General features: G+C 42.2%; 1 protein-coding gene across 3 annotated transcripts in view; it reads right to left on the bottom strand.

Moving 5' to 3' along the window:
• The window catches only part of RGS17 (regulator of G protein signaling 17), a 99980-nt gene extending 83436 nt beyond the window's left edge, over nucleotides 1-16544 (bottom strand). Inside the window, exon 1 of one of the 3 annotated variants that reach the window (XM_050949927.1) lies at nucleotides 16412-16544. The gene's annotated coding sequence lies outside the window, so the exon portion shown is untranslated. The remainder of the gene's footprint in view (nucleotides 1-16411) is intronic. The other 2 variants (XM_050949924.1, XM_050949925.1) reach the window with 2 other exon arrangements.
• Nucleotides 16545-22609: the final 6065 nt, after the last annotated feature.

Raw genomic sequence — 22609 nt, 5'->3', positions numbered from 1 at the left:
GCCTGCCCCATAACCCTAAGTGCCTTAAAATGCCCTGCTGCTGCTGTAGCTCTTTTGTCTGGACCCTTCCTCAAGCATACACTGAGCATCCATGTCTTAAGCAGCTCTGACTCAGCAATTCTGATTCTAGCAGCCTGCTTGTTTCATCACTGCCAGGCTCCACCAGCCTGGTTACACCTGGCAAGATGTCCCCAACATCCTCAGTCCCTAGTTTCCCCCAAACCATGTGCTCTACAATGTCCAACCCTCTCTTGGACAATTCAGAGATATAGAAGATAGAATTAGAAATTGTTACAAGCAAATAAAAGTGAAAACATTTTCTAGAGGCTGACTTAACACAACAAGCTACAGCCTTTGGTCAAGATAATTTCCTTACCAATCTACCTTCCACTCTTCTGGACAGGATCTCTCCAAAATGCTCAGTTCTGGGGTGAAAGATAACTTGGGGTTCTCTGCCCTTATCATTTATCCTTTGAAATGGATTCTTTTCAATGCCTAAAGTAAAGTTCATTTGAGCTGTGAGGAAGGTGACATGAAGACTCCTGATGAAGGAAGTTCCATGCAAATTTCTTTCCCCTCTTGCGTTTGCTAAAATGCAAATTGATCTGTTTCCTGCAATCTACTCTCCCTGCTGTGATACTAAGTTGTTGTTTGCCCACTTTATTGGCTTGATGGTCCTGTTTATCTTCTAGATAAATTGTATTTCCATTGTCTCTTAATGAACCCTGGAAATACCTTCCAGGTGGTAAAACCACATTCCTTTGTCTAGGACAGGGTAACTTTACCCCTGCTGGCAGACACACTTCGATAAAATAATTTCCAATGTATTTGTAATTCTGAATCTGTCCTCTGCACATACACCAGGCAATAATATCAATGATCAGTATGTTATTAGCTCTCTATTAATATCTTACCTGATGCCTTCTAGATACAGGTTATGATATTAGTGACTTGGGGTATACTGAATTGGTCAGACCAGCTGAAATTTACTACCAGACATCAGTGAGCTCCTTGCCTTCTTGCATGGGATGCTGTTAGGGTCACACCCACTTCCTACCAATAATGAGCTGGTAGAAAACAAGCTTCAGTTAAAACAATAAGTATAGAAACATCTCATCACTGGCTTTTCTAGACTCTCTATTTACCTAGTTCTTCTCCTACCTGACTGCTAGCTCCTTCAGAATCTCTCTATTCCCCCTGCAGCTCTCTGTTGCTGGCAGTCAGTGTTCTAGCCTTAGTCTTCTCGCTCGACACTCCGCTCCTGGCTTTTCTGTGTTGATGACTCTGAAATCTTTCTACTTCTGGTGATCTCTGTTCCTTTGTTCAGTCTCTCATCTGTGATAGTCTTTCTAATATCTCATCCTTGATGTCCCACTGCCAATTTAAACTCAACTGAAAAAAGACTGATACATTCCTCATTTACTCAAAAAGAAAAAAAAATCTCCCTTCTCCTTCTTTCCTGCACCACAATCCATAGTTCCATGATTCTCCCTTCATTCCTGCTCACAATCTCAATGGGCACCTCTCGCAATTTGGCTCCTCTTTCTGTGAAAAATATTTTTATCTGCCACTGCTCTGATCATCTCATTCCCATCCTCGAGCTCTTTCCCGATGCCATATCCAAACTTCTTACCTTCACTTTTTAGACCCTTCAAATTATCCTGCCTAACTTTCCACTCTGGACTCTACTCTTTTCCTTCACACATCCCATGCTATGCCACATCCACTTGCCCTAATACTCCTTCTATTTCCTTCTACCTCTCCTAAATGTATGCCCTTTTACACACTGCCCCTTAAGTGTGGAATTGCTTGCTCAACTGGAGAACTGGGGAAGCCAGTTCTGAGGTGGGCCCACTGTACAATCTCCCTGTAGATTGTCTCTATAAATAATTCAGACTCTACTCCTCCAGTTCAGCAACTCTTGCCTCAGGATGTAAGCAGGAAGACTACTGGAGAGACAGAGGCAGAAGGCCCTGTCTGAATGTGACCAATTGTGACAAACATTTTCTAAGCTCATATAGTATGGCTATGCAGGAGACAAAGAACGAAGAATCTACAAAATCTTGAATAAAAGATTTATCCCATTTAATGAATAGCCTGCTTAATTCAAGCTGCATTCTCCTGGGAGCTGATTCAAGTATTTCCCACTGTCAGGAAATTTCTTGTTATTTCGCAGAGAACATTGGTCAATTTCAGGCTCAGCTCAACTGTTTTCAACCATGGTAGCAGCATAGGATCTTAAGGGTACAGAAGCTCCTTTGCGTCAGTTTGTGTTGCTTATGAAGGTTCTGGAAATGCTGGAAGAAATTTGTTTTGTAATTTTTGCTTTGCCATATACTTCCTCCCTGTTGAAGGCTTGGGATCATTTTTCAGTGGAGATTCTCAATGCTTCATTTAAGGAGAACAGAGTGTGACAAGCACTCTTAAGGAAGTATGTGCCCTTCACTTAAGAAACTATCTCTTGACATTGACAATCTAGCCAACTACATGCCTATCTCTAACTTTCCAGTTCCAGGAAAAACTATGGAGAAAGTTGTGGTGAGACATATCTCACCTATCTAGTCGCCTCAGATCTCTTGGCGCCTTGTTGGTCTGGCTTCACATCCAATTATGGCATTAAGCCTGTTGTGGTGACTCTGCCTGATGATCTCTTTAGAGGGACTGACAAAGATTAGATGTCCTTGCTGACATTATTAGATCTATAAATTACACTTGAAACTGTTGATCCTGAAGAATTGCTGAGTTGCGTGAAGACCTGACAAAGAGTGAACAGGGCTACTTTGTGGACGCTTCCTTCTTATCTCTCCAAGAGACCCCCAAGGGATCTCTCACATGCAGAGTTCCACCTTGTCACCCTCCCTGTATGTTGGCTATTGGAAGGGATATCAAGGAAGCATAGGGTGAAGTGTTTTCAATATGCTGATGGCGTTAAGCTTTGTCTCCCCATTTCATCCTTCTCAGAGTGTGGTTAAGTTTGTCTCATTGTATAGTTGTAGTTGGGGCATGGATGACCACAACCTGGTCGAGAGTTATCCCATAAAAGACTGAGCTGATGTTGGTAGGACAGTGGAATCAACCATAAGATATGTGAAAGGTCACTTTGATTAAGGGTCTGTGTCCTCTGTTTATTAACTGAGTTTGCAATTTAGAGTTCTTGTTAGACTCCCAGATAATCATAAAGCAACAGCGTGACTAGCTGGAGCTCCCTTGCTATAAAGAGAAGGACCTATGGGAAGGGCATTCTCCATGAGTCCTATAAACTTTAGAATTCAGTGACCCTCTTGGTTCACAATAGCCGTATCTGTCAACCTTTAGGGTTGCAGCAAAGATCACATATTTCATCATGCATTTGGGGAGGATTAAAGTTTGTGGAGTCTGGCCACTGTGTATGGATTGCTGTTTGGGGAGGGGAAAGGCTTTGCTGGAATGTTGAAGGGGAAATTTCAGTTCCATGGTCTGACTTCTTTTGTGTGGAGAAAGATTGTTGGTTTGCCACTGCTGTTTTTGTCACAGCTGAAGTGTAGTTTTCATTACTTAGTTATCTGTCAAGGGTACAGAAGCCTGGATTAGGCCTTTTTGTGTTTATGTGTCACAATCAATGCAACAAGAAATAATGTGTGTCATGTATAGAATCCATCAACCCACAGAAAGACTGTGCATTAATTAGCTTTCAATAGTCCAGAAAGGACTAGAGGGAACCAAATAGAATGGATGGCTTGAAAAAGACATGACAGTCAACAGCTACATTGACTGCTGGCAGTCCTGACCAATGAGTGAAGAGTAGTAGATGTATAGTATTCACTCCAAATGAATGAAAAGGACATCAAGGATCCTGACTCCCATTGACAGATCTTTTCAAAGACCTCTATGGAAGAGGAGAAAAACTGCTCCCTCAGATATAATATTCTCAGGAACCTATTTCATCATAGTGAGAACGACGATACAGTTTGTTGGGAATTTTGTGACACAATGCTTTTTTTCCAATCAGAAAATGCTTATTTGTCATAACCTAAACTGATTGTGGCAAAGGGTCAGTTTTGACTCATCTCCCAGTGCAATTTTTAAAAAATTGTTGAAATGTCCATTTTGACATTTTCAAAACAAAAAAGTTTTGTTTTTGATTCAAAACAACTTTGTTTTACTTGAAATTTAAACAAAATGTTTTGAAATTATCAAAATGAAATGTTTCAATTGACCTGATACTATTTTATTTTTGATTGTCAGTTCAAGAAAGTTTGACTTTTCATGTGATTTTTTAAATCTCAACAACTCTTGTGGGATGAAAAAAATGTTTGCTGCCCAGCTCTAAAGAAGACCTCGCTCTCAGGTGAATGATTTGGTGATTCAGCCAAGCAGCCTGAATTTGTCCACCATTTATTGATTTGATTTTTTACTAAGAAGGGTATTTGAATAGCCTCAGATCAAAGAGAGTGACACCTTGTCTGTCCCATGTCAGCTGATGTAGGTGAAGCCAAAGCAGTTGTCTCACAAAATCATTATTGCTGGGATCATGATCCTGTTGGCAAAGGGCACATGGCCCTGATTTCTAGCTAGGTTATGTCTACTTATCTGATTTATCTAGTGTTATAAGGTGCTCACATAGATACTATGATGCAGAGCACAGGAGAGACAAAAGTCTCTTATGAGTAGCTTAAGAAGAAGACGAGATTTATTGAAAAAGAACTTTTTCATACTGATGTTGAAGCATCATTAATGTATGCCTTAAGTGTGCCATGTTGGAAAGCATGAACTATTGTTTTTGGGATGACAAGGGATAGAATTTTTAGACTGTAATAAATCCACTTGCCATCAAGAAGAAACTTTGGATTCTTGGGGTGACCTTATCCAGAATTCCATCACAACAGATTTTTAGCTGTTAACTTAGTGAGACCCTGATTTGTTGCTTTCTTTATTAGCCTTGCAATATCCAACTCTGATGGCTATTTAAGAAATATGATCTATTCAACTTTCATGAAGCCAACAGTAGTTTGCTAGCATAAGTACAAATTACAGATTGATCGGAATCCTGTCTGGCTGTGGTATATCTAAATGTCCTCCCAGTTTCTTTATAGATCCATTTCTTTTTTATTTCCCTTTTTGTTTATTTGGAATTTTATTGTTGTACAGTGGGGAAACCATATACAAAACAGAAGATACTGTCATTTATTTCTTTTCTACCAGGCAATGGTAAGTGTCATATTGTTGTGTTTCTTTGTACTTTATATGGTGTAATTAGTGATTACATTGATTATGTGCCAGATTCTGCCACCTTTACTCATGTTAAGTAGCGACATTCACATAAATAGTAGTCAATTGGATTAGTCACAGAATAAGTTATTACTCCAAGTCAGAGTGGCAAAATATGGCTCTAATTTAGGGTTAGGCTGCAGTCCTCACTCACATTGGTGTGCACTTTCTTACCTGAGTAGTCTCATTGAATTCAGTGTCACTATTCATGCGAGTAAATGCATAACAATTTGAGGAAGGGTTCCACAGCCTAACTTTAAGTAAAAAGAAAGGGCCCAATTACTCCTCCTGTGGAAAAACCTGTGGGAGGCAGCTAACATGGAGGAAATCTCCTCAAAATGTTCCTTGCAGAGACTTTTCCCCCTAATAGTTTCTTTGCAGCTAGGTACAACAGGCTCAACTACAAACCTCATGGATCATCTGGGATCCCCAAAGCCCTGGCTGGGATGATTTAGTTGTGGTTGGTCCTGCTTTGAGCAGGGGGTTGGACTAGTTGATCTTCTAAGGTCCCTTCCAAACCTAATGTTCTATGATTCTCTGACACTGGGGGATCAGCAGGAAGCATGTGCCCCTATGATAGTTCTGTGTCCTAACCCCCCAACCCATGGCAGCACAATTCTAGCCATGGAGATTTCCTCAGATGGCAGTTGCTCCTAGAAAGCGTCTTAAAAGTGGATCCCCACTGTGTAAAGGGGGTTGGGGAGAGACCTGTGGAAATGTAACACAGCCTATTAAGCTTTCATTGTGAGTACCACTGGGCCCAGGTGGCGGAATGATATAGCCTTCCTCTTGCGTCACATCCCTTCCCCAATCCCTCCCCCAACAATTCCCTGAGGAACTCAGATCCACTGAGTGCCTTTTTCATGGTTAGGTGAGGAGAAAGGATGCTGCTGTCGAGGGGTCTGAGCCAACTGTCTGTGTAAGAAGGGGAGGGCTTCACACAGAGGTTTCATTCCATCTGTGGATCTCAGAAGCACAACTGGGCCAAATGTTATCTAAAATGCCTTTCTAGGCCACCCATTGGTACTGCAATATTACGGGACATTCTATCACAAAAGCTAACAATGAGGACAAAGGAAATTTGCAGCATATTATTTTATACATAAATTCGCTGAAGTTAGGACAGATCTTATTTAACTGTCTTGGCATTGCCTGCATAAAAAAAGAGGGAGATCAACATGCTAAGTTTTAATGAATCACAAAAAAGGCAGATTGTGTTAAAGAACTGATCAAAGAGGAGCTGAATATTCCGACACAAACACAGCAAGTAGTAGGTTATCTACTGGAAAATTTCCAGTATTTACAGCTTAATCCCTAGGTTACAAAATTTAGAGAGACATTGTTATAAGTGATCCTGGGCCTCCAAATTTTGTAGGTCACCCACTCGCTATGGATTTTGATTTTAACACAGTTTTTCAATTGCAAATTGATATTCATTTTTTCAAGTTGATATTCAGGTTACATGATCAAATGAAAAAAAGAGTAAATATATTAACTGAAAATGGTTGGTGTTTTGTTCTAGTTATTTTCAAAATGATTGAAACAATAGAGTGAATGGAGAGACCAAATGTTTACTTCGCTGGAAATCCTCTTGCTTTGTTTTTAACTGGACCTTTTAGGTATCTTCAGTTATCTACAGTGTTTTTATACAGGGAGTGTTTGGTGGTATTTCTACACAGGGAGGGCTGTCTAGTGAGACTGGGAGTCAAGACTCTGAGGTGAAATCTCGTCTCCAGCTAAATCAATGAGAGCTTTGTCATTGACTTCACTAGGGCCAGGATTTCACCCCAGAATTCTATTCCTCACTCTGCCATAGCTTTGCTCTGTGATCAGAGGCGGCTCTAGCGATTTTGCCACCCCAAGCATGGCAGGCAGACTGCCTCCGGCGGTTTCCCTGCAGAAGGTCCCCTGGTCCCACGACTTCGGCGGACCTCCCTCAGGTGTGCCTGCGGAAGGTCCTCCGAAGCCGTGGGACCAGCGAACCCTCCTCAGGCACGCCTGCGGGAGGTCCACCGAAGCTGCGGGACCAGCGGACCCTCTGCAGGCAAGCCACCGGAGGCAGCCTGCCTGCCGCCCTCCTGGCGACCAGCAGAGTGCCCCCTACAGCTTGCCGCCCCAAGCACGCGCTTGGTGTGCTGGGGCCTGGAGCTGCCCCTGTCTGTGATCCTGGACAATCGCATAACTTTTCTGGGTCTGATTTTACCCATCTGTCAGATAAACACAAAGCTGTTTAATTACTCCTCACAGCACTCTGGGACACAGTAATGTTTGAAAAGTGCTTTGAGATTCTTTGATGAAAAGGTGATACTTATGGGCAGTCTTCTAATATTACTATACTAATACATTCTGTTAATTCTGAAACCCCAAACCAATATCTATAAAGACAATAAATACTACTACTACTAATGGCCATCAGATTATTTATTTTGTAATTGTTCTCAGTATTTACTAAATTGTTTACATGTTCAAGATTACTGCACTCTCTAGAAGAAAGCTCCTTTCCTCTGGGGATAAATATTTTTTCCTTTTGTTCTGTCACTGATATTTTCCTATTGCTGTTTTGGTCTCCATTTTTTTTGTCTTCTTGGGTTCTCTGTAGCTTTTCTCAAGTCCTCATGAAACACTACTAAGTTTTAGATATAATATATCTCATACAATATCATTAGGATTCCTTTTGTTTGTTAATCAGATTGAAAATGGGTCACTGTGTTTTGTCGTGGAATGAAATGCCTGACCCAGAAAAACACCAGTGGAAGTAAGGGCACAAAGTAAACAAGCTTGATTTTCACATTGCATCACACGCATATAATATGTCACTCCCTGATCCTAAACTATAATGCTGTCCTGCTGAATATGCTTAAACAATTCTCTCTGCTGTATTATATGAAGGACTCTGAAGACAGAACATAAAACCATAACCATTTCTTAAAAATTGTTGTGACTACAAAAAGGGATTAGCATTATAAACATGTCATAATCAGAGGAGAAATCAAATTTGTTGTCATTTGGAAGTCAAGAATATTAAGACCTAAAATACAAAAGGACAAAAAGGGACAGATACTGCCCACTTTTAAAGGGCATGCAGAAGATCTAAAGGAAGAAGAACTGCTGTGTTTCCACTGCACAGAGGGTAAGATGGGGAGAGGCTGTGTAGAAGACTTGCTCTATGTTGGGTATGTCCGAGTAGAGGGACCCACACTGCAACAGAGCAGATCTACCTTGTGCTCCTCACCATGGCAATGAACTTCTCAATGGTTCTCTCTACAGCTATGCAGATGGGGTTTGATGCAAAGGAGTGATATGGGCACGGCCAATGAGTTTTCAAATACATAAATCCACTGACCAACCCAACTCCCACTCCTGCATGAAGTTACGGTGCACAGTTGCCACTACTACAGCATCCACATTTGTGAAATGGCTGCACTGCTGCTCTAGCCAGTGTGTGGAGGGTTACCCTCCATAACACTCATTTATCTGGACTTGGTGGAAATTTCCAGGATTTGTCCTTACGTGTAAAATAATCCAATATAATATTTGATAGTCATTATCCTCTGCTCTGTTCTTGTATGCTGCTTACTTCTATGGTTAAAGAATTCCTTAGCCCCAGTTTCTTATATTAGGAAGATTAGTTAGATTTGTAAAATGTTCTGAATACATTTAACACACTACATAAATATGAAGTATTATTACCAGATGTTCAGGCTGTTATATTACAAAAACATTAAATCCTATTGGCATGAATCTAGGTGCACAAATATTTTTGTACTCACTTTTAAACCACTGTGTGACTGAGTGGCAAAAATACCTTAGATGACTGTTCGCCCACAATGATAACTTTAGCAAGTTGCTGATTATTATTAGTGTTTTCAATTTCTGAATAAATTAAAACATCAGCAACTACGTAGCAGGGGCTGAATAACTAGGATTACATTTACCACCTTACTTATGTTCAATTTAATGGGGCTACTCATGGAGTAAGATATTATGCAATGGGCTAGATTTCCAGCTGAGATGGTTGGCATAGAACATTGGTTTGACAACCATTTACCGTAGCTGAATATCTGGCCCAGTGTGAGTAAAGACGGCAGAATCTTGCCTGTAATGATTTTGCAATAATGTGAACTTTGCACTGGATGAAGAGTTCATAATTTCAGAAAGTGATGTCAACAGAGTAATATAAACACTAGGCAATGACCATGCAATTTGTCATTCATTATACCTTTTCTCTCATGGAAGTACTCTAATGTTTTTATTAGTCAGAAACAAAGCAAGAAATACAGGGACTTCTTGGCAAGCCTTCTTGCTTCAAGCCTGCTGTGTGCCTAAGAATGCATGACAACCCATCAGCCCACTCTTGTCTCTTTTCTAGACACAAACTGCTCGGAGACCTTCTTCTGGTTAAATGCCTTGTGCAATGTATTTACAGTGCTCTCCTCACCACCTTTACAAACATGTGCAGCTCTGTATTTATAAGCATGCAATCCTTAGCTCATTCAGCCAAGGAGTGGGGGAAACAGATCTTCAGGAAAAACTTCCTAACTGTAAGAACTGTGGGAGAATGGAAAAGATGCCTCAGGAGGTGCTGGAAGCTCCTTCAGTGGAAGTTCTCAAAAGGAGGCTGGATAGCCATCTGTCTTGGATGGTTTAGACACAACAATTCCTGCATCGTGGCAGGGACGTTAGACTAGATGATCCCTGCAGTCTTTTCTAACCCTATGATCCTAGGATTGCCCCTGAGAGCTCTCTCCTGGCTCTGCCTCTCAAAAGCTTGCCTCTCTCGCTCTCTTTCCCCATACCACTTCCTTCCTGTGTCTCTTCTACTTTCTGGCCTTTGGGGCTCTCTTCAGCCTATCGCTATCTATCAGTTAGACACAGTTTGGCCTCCAGAGTTACTCCAGGGCAATTTAATTGCTGATCCAGTGATCAGAGTGCTGGTACAGCTGTCTTTGTCCAGCACTCTGTCACAGAATGGCAGAACAGGTTATTTGTCAGAACATCCTGTGCTTTGAGATCCCCTGATAGGAGCCCTCTGAGCTGCAATACCTAGGCATGACGGCACTGAGTTAAGGATACTGTGCAGCCTTCATCCATAATTTCTGTAGTTTAGCTGCTTTGTCTCAGACTCCTTAATGTTATTTTAATGACACTATTCAGTGATAAACAGAGCTTTTGCTATAGCCTAGGCGAGACCTATTTATAAAGTGTGGCACTGACTACGCCCGTTTTATCATGTTTCCTTTTTTAAAAAAATTAGAAGTGAATCTCACACAAAATGACAAATATTTCTCTGTCAGAGATACAACCATATTCTATTTTCCTAAAGCCAAATAAAAGTGAAAGCCTGCACAGAATCATATTTAAATAACGATCCAAAGGGAGGGGGAATATTCAGTAAGTTTCACAGCAGTATCAACTGTTTCATAACGGATCAACAGTTTTTCTTTAAACAGAGTGGGCCAGTTTTTCTGGTTCACTCCACACTTTTTGCTCTGACCAGGTGATGCTGAAGAAGTGTGGACTGCACATAAATCCCCAGCTGGACATACCGTTGGCATGACAGAGGCTCAGTGGGCACAGAGCGGGTATAGTTGACTCTTGTTCTCCCTCCCCACAGCTGCCCCCTAGCATACGGGGCAAGTCCAGGGTGGGAAGAGGTATATCATTGACGAGGAGTGGCCAGAGCACACAGTGCTCCTGATAACCCCAGTTTGGATAATCCTTTGGGAACCAATTCCAGCTGGCACACGTTAGAATGGCTCCCAGGCAGCTCTTACCTGTGTCAGGGCTAAGGCTGAGATATTGTCTCTCCACTCTGCTGCGATCACCAGAAACAGCACAGCAAAGAATCAGGCCCAGTGGAAGTTTTGCCTTCATTTTTCAACATTTTACAGAAATTGAGAAAAAATGCCCAGGTGTATGGGCATTGGAGGCCCCTGGACTGTCCAATATATAATAGTATAATACACCAGGTAGCATTAAGACACTTCTCTCCTGATTCCCCTCTCAGTGACTGCCTGCTACTACTACTAATTCCCAGACAAAAATTACAGTTCTATAGAGTTACAAATAAGAGTATGCCTTAGTAACTTAAGGATAAAAAAACATTACAGGAACATTGTCATCACCCTAAAGCCAAGCATTATAAACCCAAGAACTGCATAATTAAAGTTACACTTAAAAGAAATCCAGACATAGTAAGGTGAGAAATGCACAATTAAGGTACCCAAACAAACTTAACTCTGCCTTGTAGTGGTGTCATGCCATAACCATACAATTATGATTAAGCTATTGTAGTGTTTGTGGTCTCAGATTAGATTAAACTGATTTTTAGACATATTAGAGTTTTTCATATGTTTTTCCCTTCCTGTTATCACAACAGGGCAAAGTTAAGGTTGTCTAGGTATCATAACTGTGCATTTCTTAACTTAACATGTTTAGATTTCTTTTAAGAGTAACTTTAATTATGTAATTCCTGGATTTGTAATGTTTGTTTTGGGGACAATTACAAAAGGCCCGTAATGTTTTTTTACCTATTGGCTTCCGATACATACTCTCAACTTGAGCTCCATCTTAACACTGACTTTTTTTATATGGGCATTTTCTTATTTGTAAGTAAAAATTTCATATATGAAAACTAAACAGGAAACCCAAAGAGACTGCTCAGAGAGAACCCCAGGCCCTGAGATTCAATGTTGGTGCAGTTTAGCAGTTTACCCTGGACTTCTGCCCCATTTACCACCCCATCGGTGCTGCTTCTGTGCACAGAGGAGCTGAGATTGCAGTACCATAGAAAGCTGTTCAAGTTCTGATGCCCAATCTAGCATACAGACATTAAATCTTTAAAGAACAGTGACAGCTGAAGCAAGTAAGCTACCAGTGAGAACTCCTGACACATGCATCCAGTCTCTCACATACTGATAACTAATTACAACCAATAGAATTGTTCCATGCAAATTTACTGCAAAGGAAGGGTGAGGATTGGTTGAGTTACCTCTAGCGTCACAACGACCCCCCTCAAGAGTTACCTGAGCTGTTGACCTGCACCTGTTGCAGCCTATACATTCCTAAATTATTAACAGTTGCATCCAGTTGCTATCTTAATTGCAATTTAATTTCCTCAAAAATAGCTTATGCATAAGCTTTCAATTAATTTTAATAATATGGAAAGTGCCTGTGTTATTTCATTATTAAGATAATTCAGCAGAAAGAAAAGATTGACATGAGATGTGAAATTTCTTAAAGGACATAGTTTTTAATTAATTTTAACTCAACCTAATTAACAGAATTATTTGTAAATTCTCAGAAAATTCATTCTGCACTCAAAGAGTAAACACTGTAAATATGGGGAGAATATGTTGTATTGTTCGTATGAAAAAGAAGTTGAGTCCCTGCTTTAAGTACTAAATCAGGGGTAGGCAACCTATGGCATGCATGCCAAAGGTGGCATGCCAACTGATTTTCAGTGGCACTCACACTGCCTGGGTCCTGGCCACCCGTCTGGGGGGCTCTGCATTTTAATTTAATTTTAAATGAAACTTCTTAAACATTTTAAAAACCTTATTTACTTTACATACAACTTAGTTATATATTATAGACATAGAAAGAGAGCTTCTAAAAACATTAAAATGTATTACTGGCACGCGAAACCTTAAATTAGAGTGAATAAATAAAGACTCGGCACACTGCTTCTGAAAGGTTGCTGAACCCTGTACTAAATAGATCTTTACCTTAACTATAGTGTCTTAACTGCACCTCCATAATAACTAACATTGTTTCATTGGGTACACTTTTATAACACTTACAAGTATTTCCACATCATTCACATTCAAAGATCTCTGCAAAGTAGATAAATGACAAGGGCCTATTTGCTTGTTATAGAAGTGAGGAGAGGCTAATGTTAGATGATTGTAGAGGAAGCACTGAATTTTTTTCAAGCCACCATATTTATCTTGAAGAAAAGTTTACATACAGATGCTATTGTTGAAGTGGCAGGCCATACTTGTATCTAGCTGGCTTTACTTTTAGATCAGCTTGTATCTTTTCTCCTATGTTTTAGAGTGCAGTTTGCTTTAATCTCCTTTTCAACTCTTGGAAGAGGAGTATTCCAGCATCCTGCATCAATGTTTTATTTGTTATGGAGGGATCTCCATTCAGATGAGTTTCTGCTATCCTACCTTACGCCTCATCCATTTTGTTTCTGCCGACAGTCATGTTCCAGTGTCATGTGGACACTGCTACTGACAGCCTGACAGCACTTTTCCAATATTGAAGCAGTAGGTCATGATGTCCCTGTTCCTCTACAGTTCCTGGGAGATAAACTGAAGCACCCCCACTTGTGATCCTATGGCAAGATTGGCAAAGCATTTTCCTAAGCAAGCCTGATCAACTCTAGTGCTCCTTATGCATGATCCTCACTCAACTTCTACTCTCTGGTAGAAGCAGTTCAGTGAGAGGGCCATCACTGCTGTCTTGCTTTTGGTAAGAGAGTTCTATCCTACTTTTCAAACAATGCACATTACACACAATGAACCATAAGTTAAGGAAATCAGCAACAAAGCCATGGTCCTATATAGCTTGTATGTTGCATTTAGATTAGTTTTTGAGAAAAACCAAACCAAATTAAACCAAAAATAATAGTTTGAGAACAATGCACTGCCCCCCGTCCCTAGGCTCCCAGGAACCAGCTGGCTCAGATAACAGGAATAGGATAGGGATTTTTTACCAGGATGCCAGGTCTAAATTTGGTCTAATCATTAGTGAAGGAAAGTTATTACCATTGAATGACTGCTCAGTAGACTTTATGAACTGAGTTGATGATTTCAAGCAATTTCTCTCTCTCTCTCTCTCTCTCTCACTCACACACACACACACACAATCAAGCCCTCATCACTGCAATTCTTATTTGTAGTCTCAGCAGCAAGACCAAGGATTGGCAGAGTGAAAGACTGAATTGCGTTTGCATCCATAAGGAGAGGACACTGCTAGGCTCTAGTGCTGTCAACCCAGCACCTTTTAAAAACACAACAGTCACTTAATGTATATTTTAAGTACACATTTTCCATTTCTGCTGCTCAAAAGCATCTTACTTCTCAGGGGTGGAACTGTGTCTTCCTACACACACACATACACACACACACACACACCCTTGCACATTTGGGGGCTGATGACATTCAAATAAATAATTATTAGCAATATCATCATCTTAGGTAAGAATGTTTCTTACAAACCTCAAACAATGAATTATTCCCATTCATTTATTTAAATAGATGCCATTTTTTCATGATGACACTATTTATGTATCTTATAATGTGGCTGATGACACTAGCTTCCACTGATGTGAATGGGAATTAACTTCCTTTTAAAAACTTGCAAAAATAGACAGTACGTATGCATTCATTTTGAAGAGTTATTTATTATTTATCTATAAAACCTATCATCAACTAATAAATTTACCTACTTATATTTTCCAGCTTTTAAAAAAATAATGCAAACTATTATTGCATGTGAGATTTCATCCATTTTGCCCAACACTTGATAAACTAAACAACAAGCAAGGTTTATGTATGTATGTATTGGTAAATATAATAAGATGCATCCCAGCTGCAAAGTTGATGATAGGTTAGTTCAAATCCTTGGCAATGCCTAAAATAAGGATCCCCTCTCAATACTGGAAACCCTAACACATAGTTATGCCAGTTCTAAGCTCATTATAATGGAGTGCTCAGATAGTATGGTAATGAGCGCTCTGGAAATAAAATAGATAAACTAGAGTTTGTTGGTTTTCTTCATATTCTAGCGAGCTCATTGGTGATAAAGGTAAGAACTCATGTTTTTTAATCCCGGATTTAAAACCAAATCCCTGAAAAACAACCTCGAATGGAAAGGAACCATTCCTGACCATTAGGAAGCTGGGCATCTGTACAGTGTCTGTCCTGTGTCAGAGAAAGTCCTCGCCAGTGGCTAAGGGCGGTGGGCTTGATCTCCTTTGCCAAAGCGTTGGCTTGTGAGCGCCTCTCTGCTGAGCGCGCTGCGCTGTTCGTAACTTGGTGCCGGCTGTGAAGGATCCGCTATTGCTAGCGCTAGCAGCCACTAACCAGCCTCCTGCTTTCCGAGCCTCATTCTAAACCATCTGTAGCCGCCTGCTTTTCCCCATAGGCGCTGTCTTTCCTTCAGCCTCCGACATTTTCACACACACACACGCGGGGAGGGAGAGAAGAATTCGGCCAAGCCCCAGCTCCCTGCTGATGCCGCAGAATAATGAGGGGGGAGGATGGGTGGGTGACATGAAAGGCTATGGAGTGAGTGTAAAGAAAATCCATAACTCATCAGAATAATGAACGGCAAGGATGGTGCCTGTGAGCCACCTCTCAGTTTGCCCTGCACCGAAGCAGCTCCTATAGACTTAGTGGGGGCCTCGTCCTTGTATTAAGCCCCCCTTCCTCCGGCCAGCACTCTGCACTGTGTTACACGCCTCGGTTCAGGTCTTACAGGAAATCACTTTCATTTCCAAGGAACCTAAACAAACGGTGTGTGTGGTTTCTAAAAGGCCACGGCCTCTGATTGTTTCAAATCAGTGCAAAATGCAAGGGTGTATTGCCCCCACTCTCCTGCTCAGAAGAGAACCTGCCTCAAGGGAGCCAGAGAAGATCAAGAGGAAAGGTATGACCCCCCCCACACCCCCTTTCATATCTGCAAACGGACATTTCCCGATATCCCCCCTCCCTTCCCCCAACGTGGTAGGAACCTCCCTCCCCCGCTTGGATTGATCAGGATTCCTTGATGCAGCTGATGCACAGCAGCAGCATCGCTCCACACAGCCCAGAAACCAATATCTGGGGAGTCCAGCGAAGCCACCGCCAAGCCCCGCGCTCCCTTTCCCCACCCCTTTGTGCATCACTGAAGAGGAGCGACACTCGCTCGGACCCCACCTTGCAGCTCAGCCCCCGGGCCACCGCGGCTGCCTGTCCACCCCCCTCCAGCTACACACACTCACGTCCCCCGTGTGAGTGCATTTGCAGTTGTACTCCCTCTCCACCCCCCTCCTGTCCCCACCCGCCAGTCTCTCTATTCCAGACACCAGGATAAAGCAGACATGTTGGTGCCATTTAACCAGGTTCAGCTTCAAAATAATAATTAAAAAAAAACCCAATGCGGTCTGGCTTACCCACCCCCGCCTGGCTGCGTGTGCTTGGCACTGAGCGATCCCGGGAAGGGCTCGTGCAGCTGGTCCCTAGCGGAGCTGATTTGCTGCCATCCGCCCAACTTCAGCACCCAGCCGGCAGGGAGAGAGAGGGAGGGAGAAGGGAGCGAGCGCACATGCGCCCTGCCTGCCACTCGCGCTGGACCCAGCAGAGCAGCTGGAGTTTCCCTGCTTCTCCCCGGCGTGACTCACTCCCAGTCCCCTGCGCCTCCGCTTCCTCCCCGGGGAGCTTGCCCGGAGCAGGCTGGCGGGGAGCAAGGGGCCAGGCAAAGAGCCTGAAGAGGGAGTGGTCCAGGGAGGATGCACGAGGAGGCGAGAACCGGTGCTATTGGTCCTAGGGTTCTGGGAATGAGTCTCCAGCCAAACATGGCTGCTTTGGAGAGGGAGACTCAATCTCTGGCGATGGGTTTTTAGATCACCTGGCTCTGGGGAGGAGTGAGTTGGGGCTGTGTGCCAGTGGGGTGCTGGACACCTCACTCATTCCAGCTGTGCTTTGTATGGAGGGCAGGGGCAGCTTGGGAGGGGCGCCTCCTTTTCTAGTTCTGAAATGGAAATAAATGTCATGGATAAATGCAGAAGTTAATAGTCCCACCATAAATAATATTACCTCAGCCACCTTGTGTCTCATGGATAAATACAGGGGGGAAAGGTAACAGCTTGCGTCTGAGGAGGTGGGTATTCACCCACAAAAGCTTATGCTCCAATACGTCTATTAGTCTATAAGAAGGGGCAGCTGTAGCTTTTTTGCTGCCTCAAGCATGGCAGTCAGGTGGTTATTGGCGGTGAGCCTGCAGGAGGGCCCCGGTTCTGCGGCTTGCCTGCGGGAGGTCCTCCAGTCCCCCGGCTTCAGCATACCAGCCTACAAATTGCCGCTAAAACCAGGGGACTGGCAGACCTCCCGCAGGCAAACCACCAAAGGCTGCCTGACTGCCGCCCTCACAGGGACCAGCAGGGCGCCCCCTGTGGCTTGCCACCCCAGGTACGGGCTTGGAGAGCTGGTGCCTGGAGCCGCTGCTGTCTGTAAGGTGCCACAGGTCTCTGTCTCTTTTTTAGATTCAGACTAACACAGCTACCCCTCTGATACTTACCTAGTCCCTGGTTGTTTTTGTACCTTAACCTCCAAACTGGACTAGCCAACGAGACAAAATGTTTAGCTGCTCCTACTGCACACACAGTAAAGACCACCCAGACTCTGGGTGGCAGAGTGACACAAAAAACACCTTCATAACTTTTGAATTCCATGCATCCAAGTTCTAATGCCTCAGTAGACAACCATTGGGGGTGCTCCAAGTGCAAGGACAAAACCAACACCATGATTCACCTCATGGAACAGTGATACACAAATCTGGATCCTGCCAACTTTTTTGCCAAACTTTCAAATTCCACTGCCTAAACAGAGGACACATTTAGTCATTTTTGTTGCATCTTACAAAATCCCGCCCCTGATGTGTTCCCATGCAATAGCCCTGCACTAGCTCAGATCTGACATCTAGATCCTATTGAATTTTGACACAAATCCAGAAATTCTAACATAAAAATTGAAAACAAGTGTTCTTTCTACTAGCCAACCAAAACAAGCTGCCCCCCAACACATCATGGTGTAAGGAAGCTGTAACACCTTTATTTGGCACCTGTATCCTGCTAATTTTTGGTTGCATATCTCTCACTCTCCTGCCCCCTTCCCAGTTTTAATGGCTATGAAGCTTTTCTGAGTCCACCAGATAATCTAGATCCCAAAGTATTCTGGTTGAACAGCACTACAATACCGGCCAGATCTTAACACAGCTGAAATAAAGGAAAGGCAAGCAGTCCAGGAGGACTAGCCTCACAACAGCATAAGCATCAAACACTTTATTTTCTTTTAAAATTAAAAAAACTGACTAAATATAGCCAAATTACAGATTAAATCTACAACTATAGTAATCATATGCCCCTGTCCCTGAATTCTGGGAAGAGGCACTTCAAGCTCCTAATGATGAGGGCTGAAGTCAACCAGAGTCAATGCTCAGCACCTCTAAAATCAGGCCACTTAGATGCCTAAATAGGGATGCAGGCACCTAACTTAAATATACAAAGTTTGACAATTTTGGCCTACATTAAAACAAAGAACCCGAAGGAGCAGAAAAGCTGACAAGTGAAGTGTCACAGGTACTGCGTGTGCTCCAAATCCAACTGCAGTGGTCAGAAAGAAGAGGAAGGTGAAGCCACACCCTTTTTATACCTTAAGATCAGGTACGCCTGCGGGAGGTCCACCAAAGCCACGAGACCAGTGAACCCTCCGCAGGCACACCTGCGGGAGGTCCACCAAAGCTGCGGGACCAGCGGACCCTCCGCAGGCAAACCGCCGGAGGCAGTCTGCCTGCGGCCCTCGCAGCGCTGGCAGAGCACTCCCCGCAGCTTGCTACTCCAAGCGTGCATTTGACGTGCTAGGGCCTGGAGCCGCCCCTGCTTAAGATCCATGACTGAGGGGGTGGAACAAGAGTCACTGCTTTTGGGAAGAGGATGAGTTTGTGCATTGGGATTTGCTTATTCTTAAGAGTGTGGATCCATACAGGCAACTCAGGAAGGAGAAGATGACAGCTTTACTACTCAAAATAAGTGTGTGTTCGTGAGCACGCACACATGCGTGCAGGTGATGGGAGAGTGAAGAGGAGGTTTATTAGAATATGTATTTTCCTATGACAATATCTACTCATTTCTCACTAATCCCATGTTTAGGGAACTTTAGCTGAGTATATTCTTCAGAACACAAGCACCAACAGGCTTTTGTCAATTGTGGATTCTTTCTCCTCCACTATGAAGTCCCTTGAATAGAGAATGGGGATTTTATAGTGACCTACTTATTTGTTGTTTTGACCTATATATATTTTAGGAGGGAAATGTTAGTTTCATTATGTTTTGGGAGTCAATAGGATTGATAGTACTAGTGAGTGGTAAAGGATGATGGGACAGTGGGAACTGTTTACATTCCATATTTGTTCATATTCAGGATTCTTAATGTGAAAGTTTGTGAAGCTGTATAATTTTCATAAAGAAAGTAATATTGTTTTGGAGGTGTTTTCTGGATTCCATTGAAGCATATGTTCAACTGTAACTCTTTTTAATTAAGCTTTTTGTTTTTAGATCTTCCTGTATTTTTGAATGAGCAACACAGTTTTAAGGCTTCATTTTAGGAAAGCATCCTGTTTAGGAGAAACTCTTAAGCATATGCCTAACTTTGAAGTTAAGCATATCAAGATACATGTTGGTAAACTGGAGAGGGTTCAGAAACAGCCACAAGAATAATTAACAGATTAGAAAACATACCTTATAGTGATAGCCTCAATGAGCTCAATCTATTTAGTTTGACAAACAGAAGGTTAAGGGATGATTTGATTACAATCTAGAAGTACTTACATGGGGGACAGATACTTAATAATGGGTTCTGCAGTCGAGCAGAGAAAGATATAACATGATCCAATGGCAGGAAGTTGAAGCTAAACAAATTCAGACTGGAACTAAGGTGTAAATTTTTAACAGTGAGAGTAATTAACTATTGGAATAATACCATCTATTAGCCAAAGGATTCAAAAATAGCGGTGGTAATTACAGAAGTACTAATATGTACTTACTATAAACTTCATGCAAAACATTGGTAGCTGGCATCTCAAGAAGTGGCCTATTTACATCCTAACACTGTTTGCAAAGATTATGGGTATTTTTTTGTCAGTTTTATACAGCTTCCCATAACCAAAGTATGTGAGCACCTATCTTGTAAAATCAGTAGCAATTGAGATTTCTTTAGTGGATTTCACATGGTTTCTGGCAATTCTTCCTTTATGGCATAAAAAATCTGCTTGGGATAGGAATTAGATTTTTTAAAAATATGTATTAATCTGCTGGTTTGTTTCAGGATTTTTTCTTAGTTGGGTGGATTTTTGGGGGTAGAAAGGGCTGTCAGTGAGATGAGATTCATTCTTGGCCATTTTTAAAAGAAGGTCACACTCTGGATTATTCACTTAATTTCCCCTGGAAGCCTGGGCAAATTGTTTCTGGGTCATATAGCTTTCCCCACTGAGATCTAAATAATGTACATGCTTTGTCATCAGTGTGAAAATCCATTATTGTCTCATCCCTGATTATTTTTAAAGATAACTGGACAAATACTAATGTCTAGGGTGACCAGACAGCAAGTGTGAAAAATCAGGATGGGGTGGTTGGGGGGAGGGGGCGAGTAATAGGAGCCTATATAAGAAAAAAGACCCAAAAATCTGGACTGTCCCTATAAAATTGGGACACCTGGTCACCCTACTAATGTCATTACTCGAAACTCATTAAGGTTTTGTCTGAGTAAGAACTGAGTAAAAAATGAATAAGGATTTCAGAATTTGGCCTAAGTATACTCAGGAAATACCTAAAGCATGTGCCTACCTTTAAGGTAATAGTGCTGATGGAATATACTTAAACTTCTGCAAGGCATTTGACTTAGTATGCATGACATGTTGATTAAAAAACTAAAGCAATATACAGCTAACATGGCTTACATGAAAAGTGGCTAACTCACAGGTCTCAAAATATAACTAACAGGGAATCATCACTGAGTGGGTGTGTTTCTAGTGGGGTCCTGCAGGGATTCGTTCTTAGGTCTACTCTGTTTAACATTTTTATCAGTGCCTGGAAGAAAACATAAAATCATCACTGATAAAGATCAGGGAAGTGACAAATAAGAAATAGAGGACAGGTCCCTGATACAGAGTGATCTGGATTGCTTGGTAAACTGAACAGAAGAAAACAATATGCATTTCAATATGGCCAAATGTAAACAACAAAGAATGCAAGCCATGCTTACAGGACTGGAGATGCTATCCTGGGAACCTGTGCCTCTGAAAAAGAGTTGAGAGTCATGGTGGATAATCAGCTGAACATGAGCTTCCAGTGTGATGCTGTGGCCAAATGGTCTAATGAGATCTTGGATGTATAAACAGAGGAATACCGACTAGGGGTAGAAAGGTTATATTATCTCTGTACCTGGGGCATGGGCAACCTCTGTGGGAATACTGTGTCCAGTTCTGGTGTCCAGAATACAAGAAGGATATTAATACATTGGAGAGGGTTCGGAGCAGACCCATGAGAATGATTAAAGGATTGGAAAACATGCCTTATTGTGACAGAGTGAAGGAGCTCAGTCTATATAGATTAACAAAAAGAAGGTTGGGGGGAGGGTCATTTGATTACAGTTTATAAGTGCATTAACTACATGGGGAACAAATATTTGATGATGGACTCTTCAGTCTATCAGGCAAAAGTATTAAAAAATATAGTGGCTGGAAGGTGACACTAGACAAATTCAGAATGGAAATAAGGCACAAGTTTTTTTCACAGTGGGGATAATTATCCATTGGAACAAGTTTATCAAGGTTTGTGGTGAATTCCCCATCACTGGCAATTTTAATATCAAGATTAGATGATTTTCTACAAGATGTGCTCTAGTTCAAACAGGAATTAATTCAAGAACATTCTATGGCCTGTGTTATATAGAATATCACACTAGATGTTCGCAATGGCCTTCTGACCTTATAATATACGAATGTGCTTAACTCTCGTTGAAGTCAATGGGATTTAAGCATATACTTAAAGGATTTTTCTGAAGAGACTTAAGCATATGCTTTGATGTTTTTATGAATGAGTCTGTCACAGGATAGCTGGCCCCTGAGGATGGTCAGACTCTCAACCTTCCTGTGACAGGATCTGCCAAAGGGATTGTGTCAGCCCAGATCCTTCCGAGGATAAATGATTGTCTAAGGTGCCAGGCAGCAGTTAATTAGTTAAGAAACACCTCAGCCTTATACAGGGTTATGTGGGCTCAGGCAAGAGAGAACACAGGAGAGGAAGGGCCTGGGGAAAGAACTCCTCAGGGGATCTGGCTAGGAAGCTGCTCCCAGTGGGGTCTCCCTAGAGAACCGAGGCTCTTGGGGAGAGGAACTGTCCCTAGAAAGAGGAAATTCCCAAGGGGAGGGCTTCTCAGCGGGAGCCTGGTGAAAGGGGTTCATCAGGAAAGAAAACGAAGGAAGAAAGTTCCTAGGGGGGAGAGGCGCTGAAAGGAAGGAGCTATGAATGCCGTCTCAGGGGAGCCTGACCCCATGGAAGGGCTTCACCATGTAGCAGCAGAAGCTCCAGCTCAGA

Source organism: Gopherus flavomarginatus, chromosome 4 (genome assembly GCF_025201925.1).
Source record: "Gopherus flavomarginatus isolate rGopFla2 chromosome 4, rGopFla2.mat.asm, whole genome shotgun sequence".
Taxonomy (NCBI): Eukaryota; Metazoa; Chordata; order Testudines; family Testudinidae; genus Gopherus; species Gopherus flavomarginatus.
The sequence above is the reverse complement of the archived record's forward strand: the minus strand, read 5'-3'. Positions and strand labels throughout refer to the sequence as shown.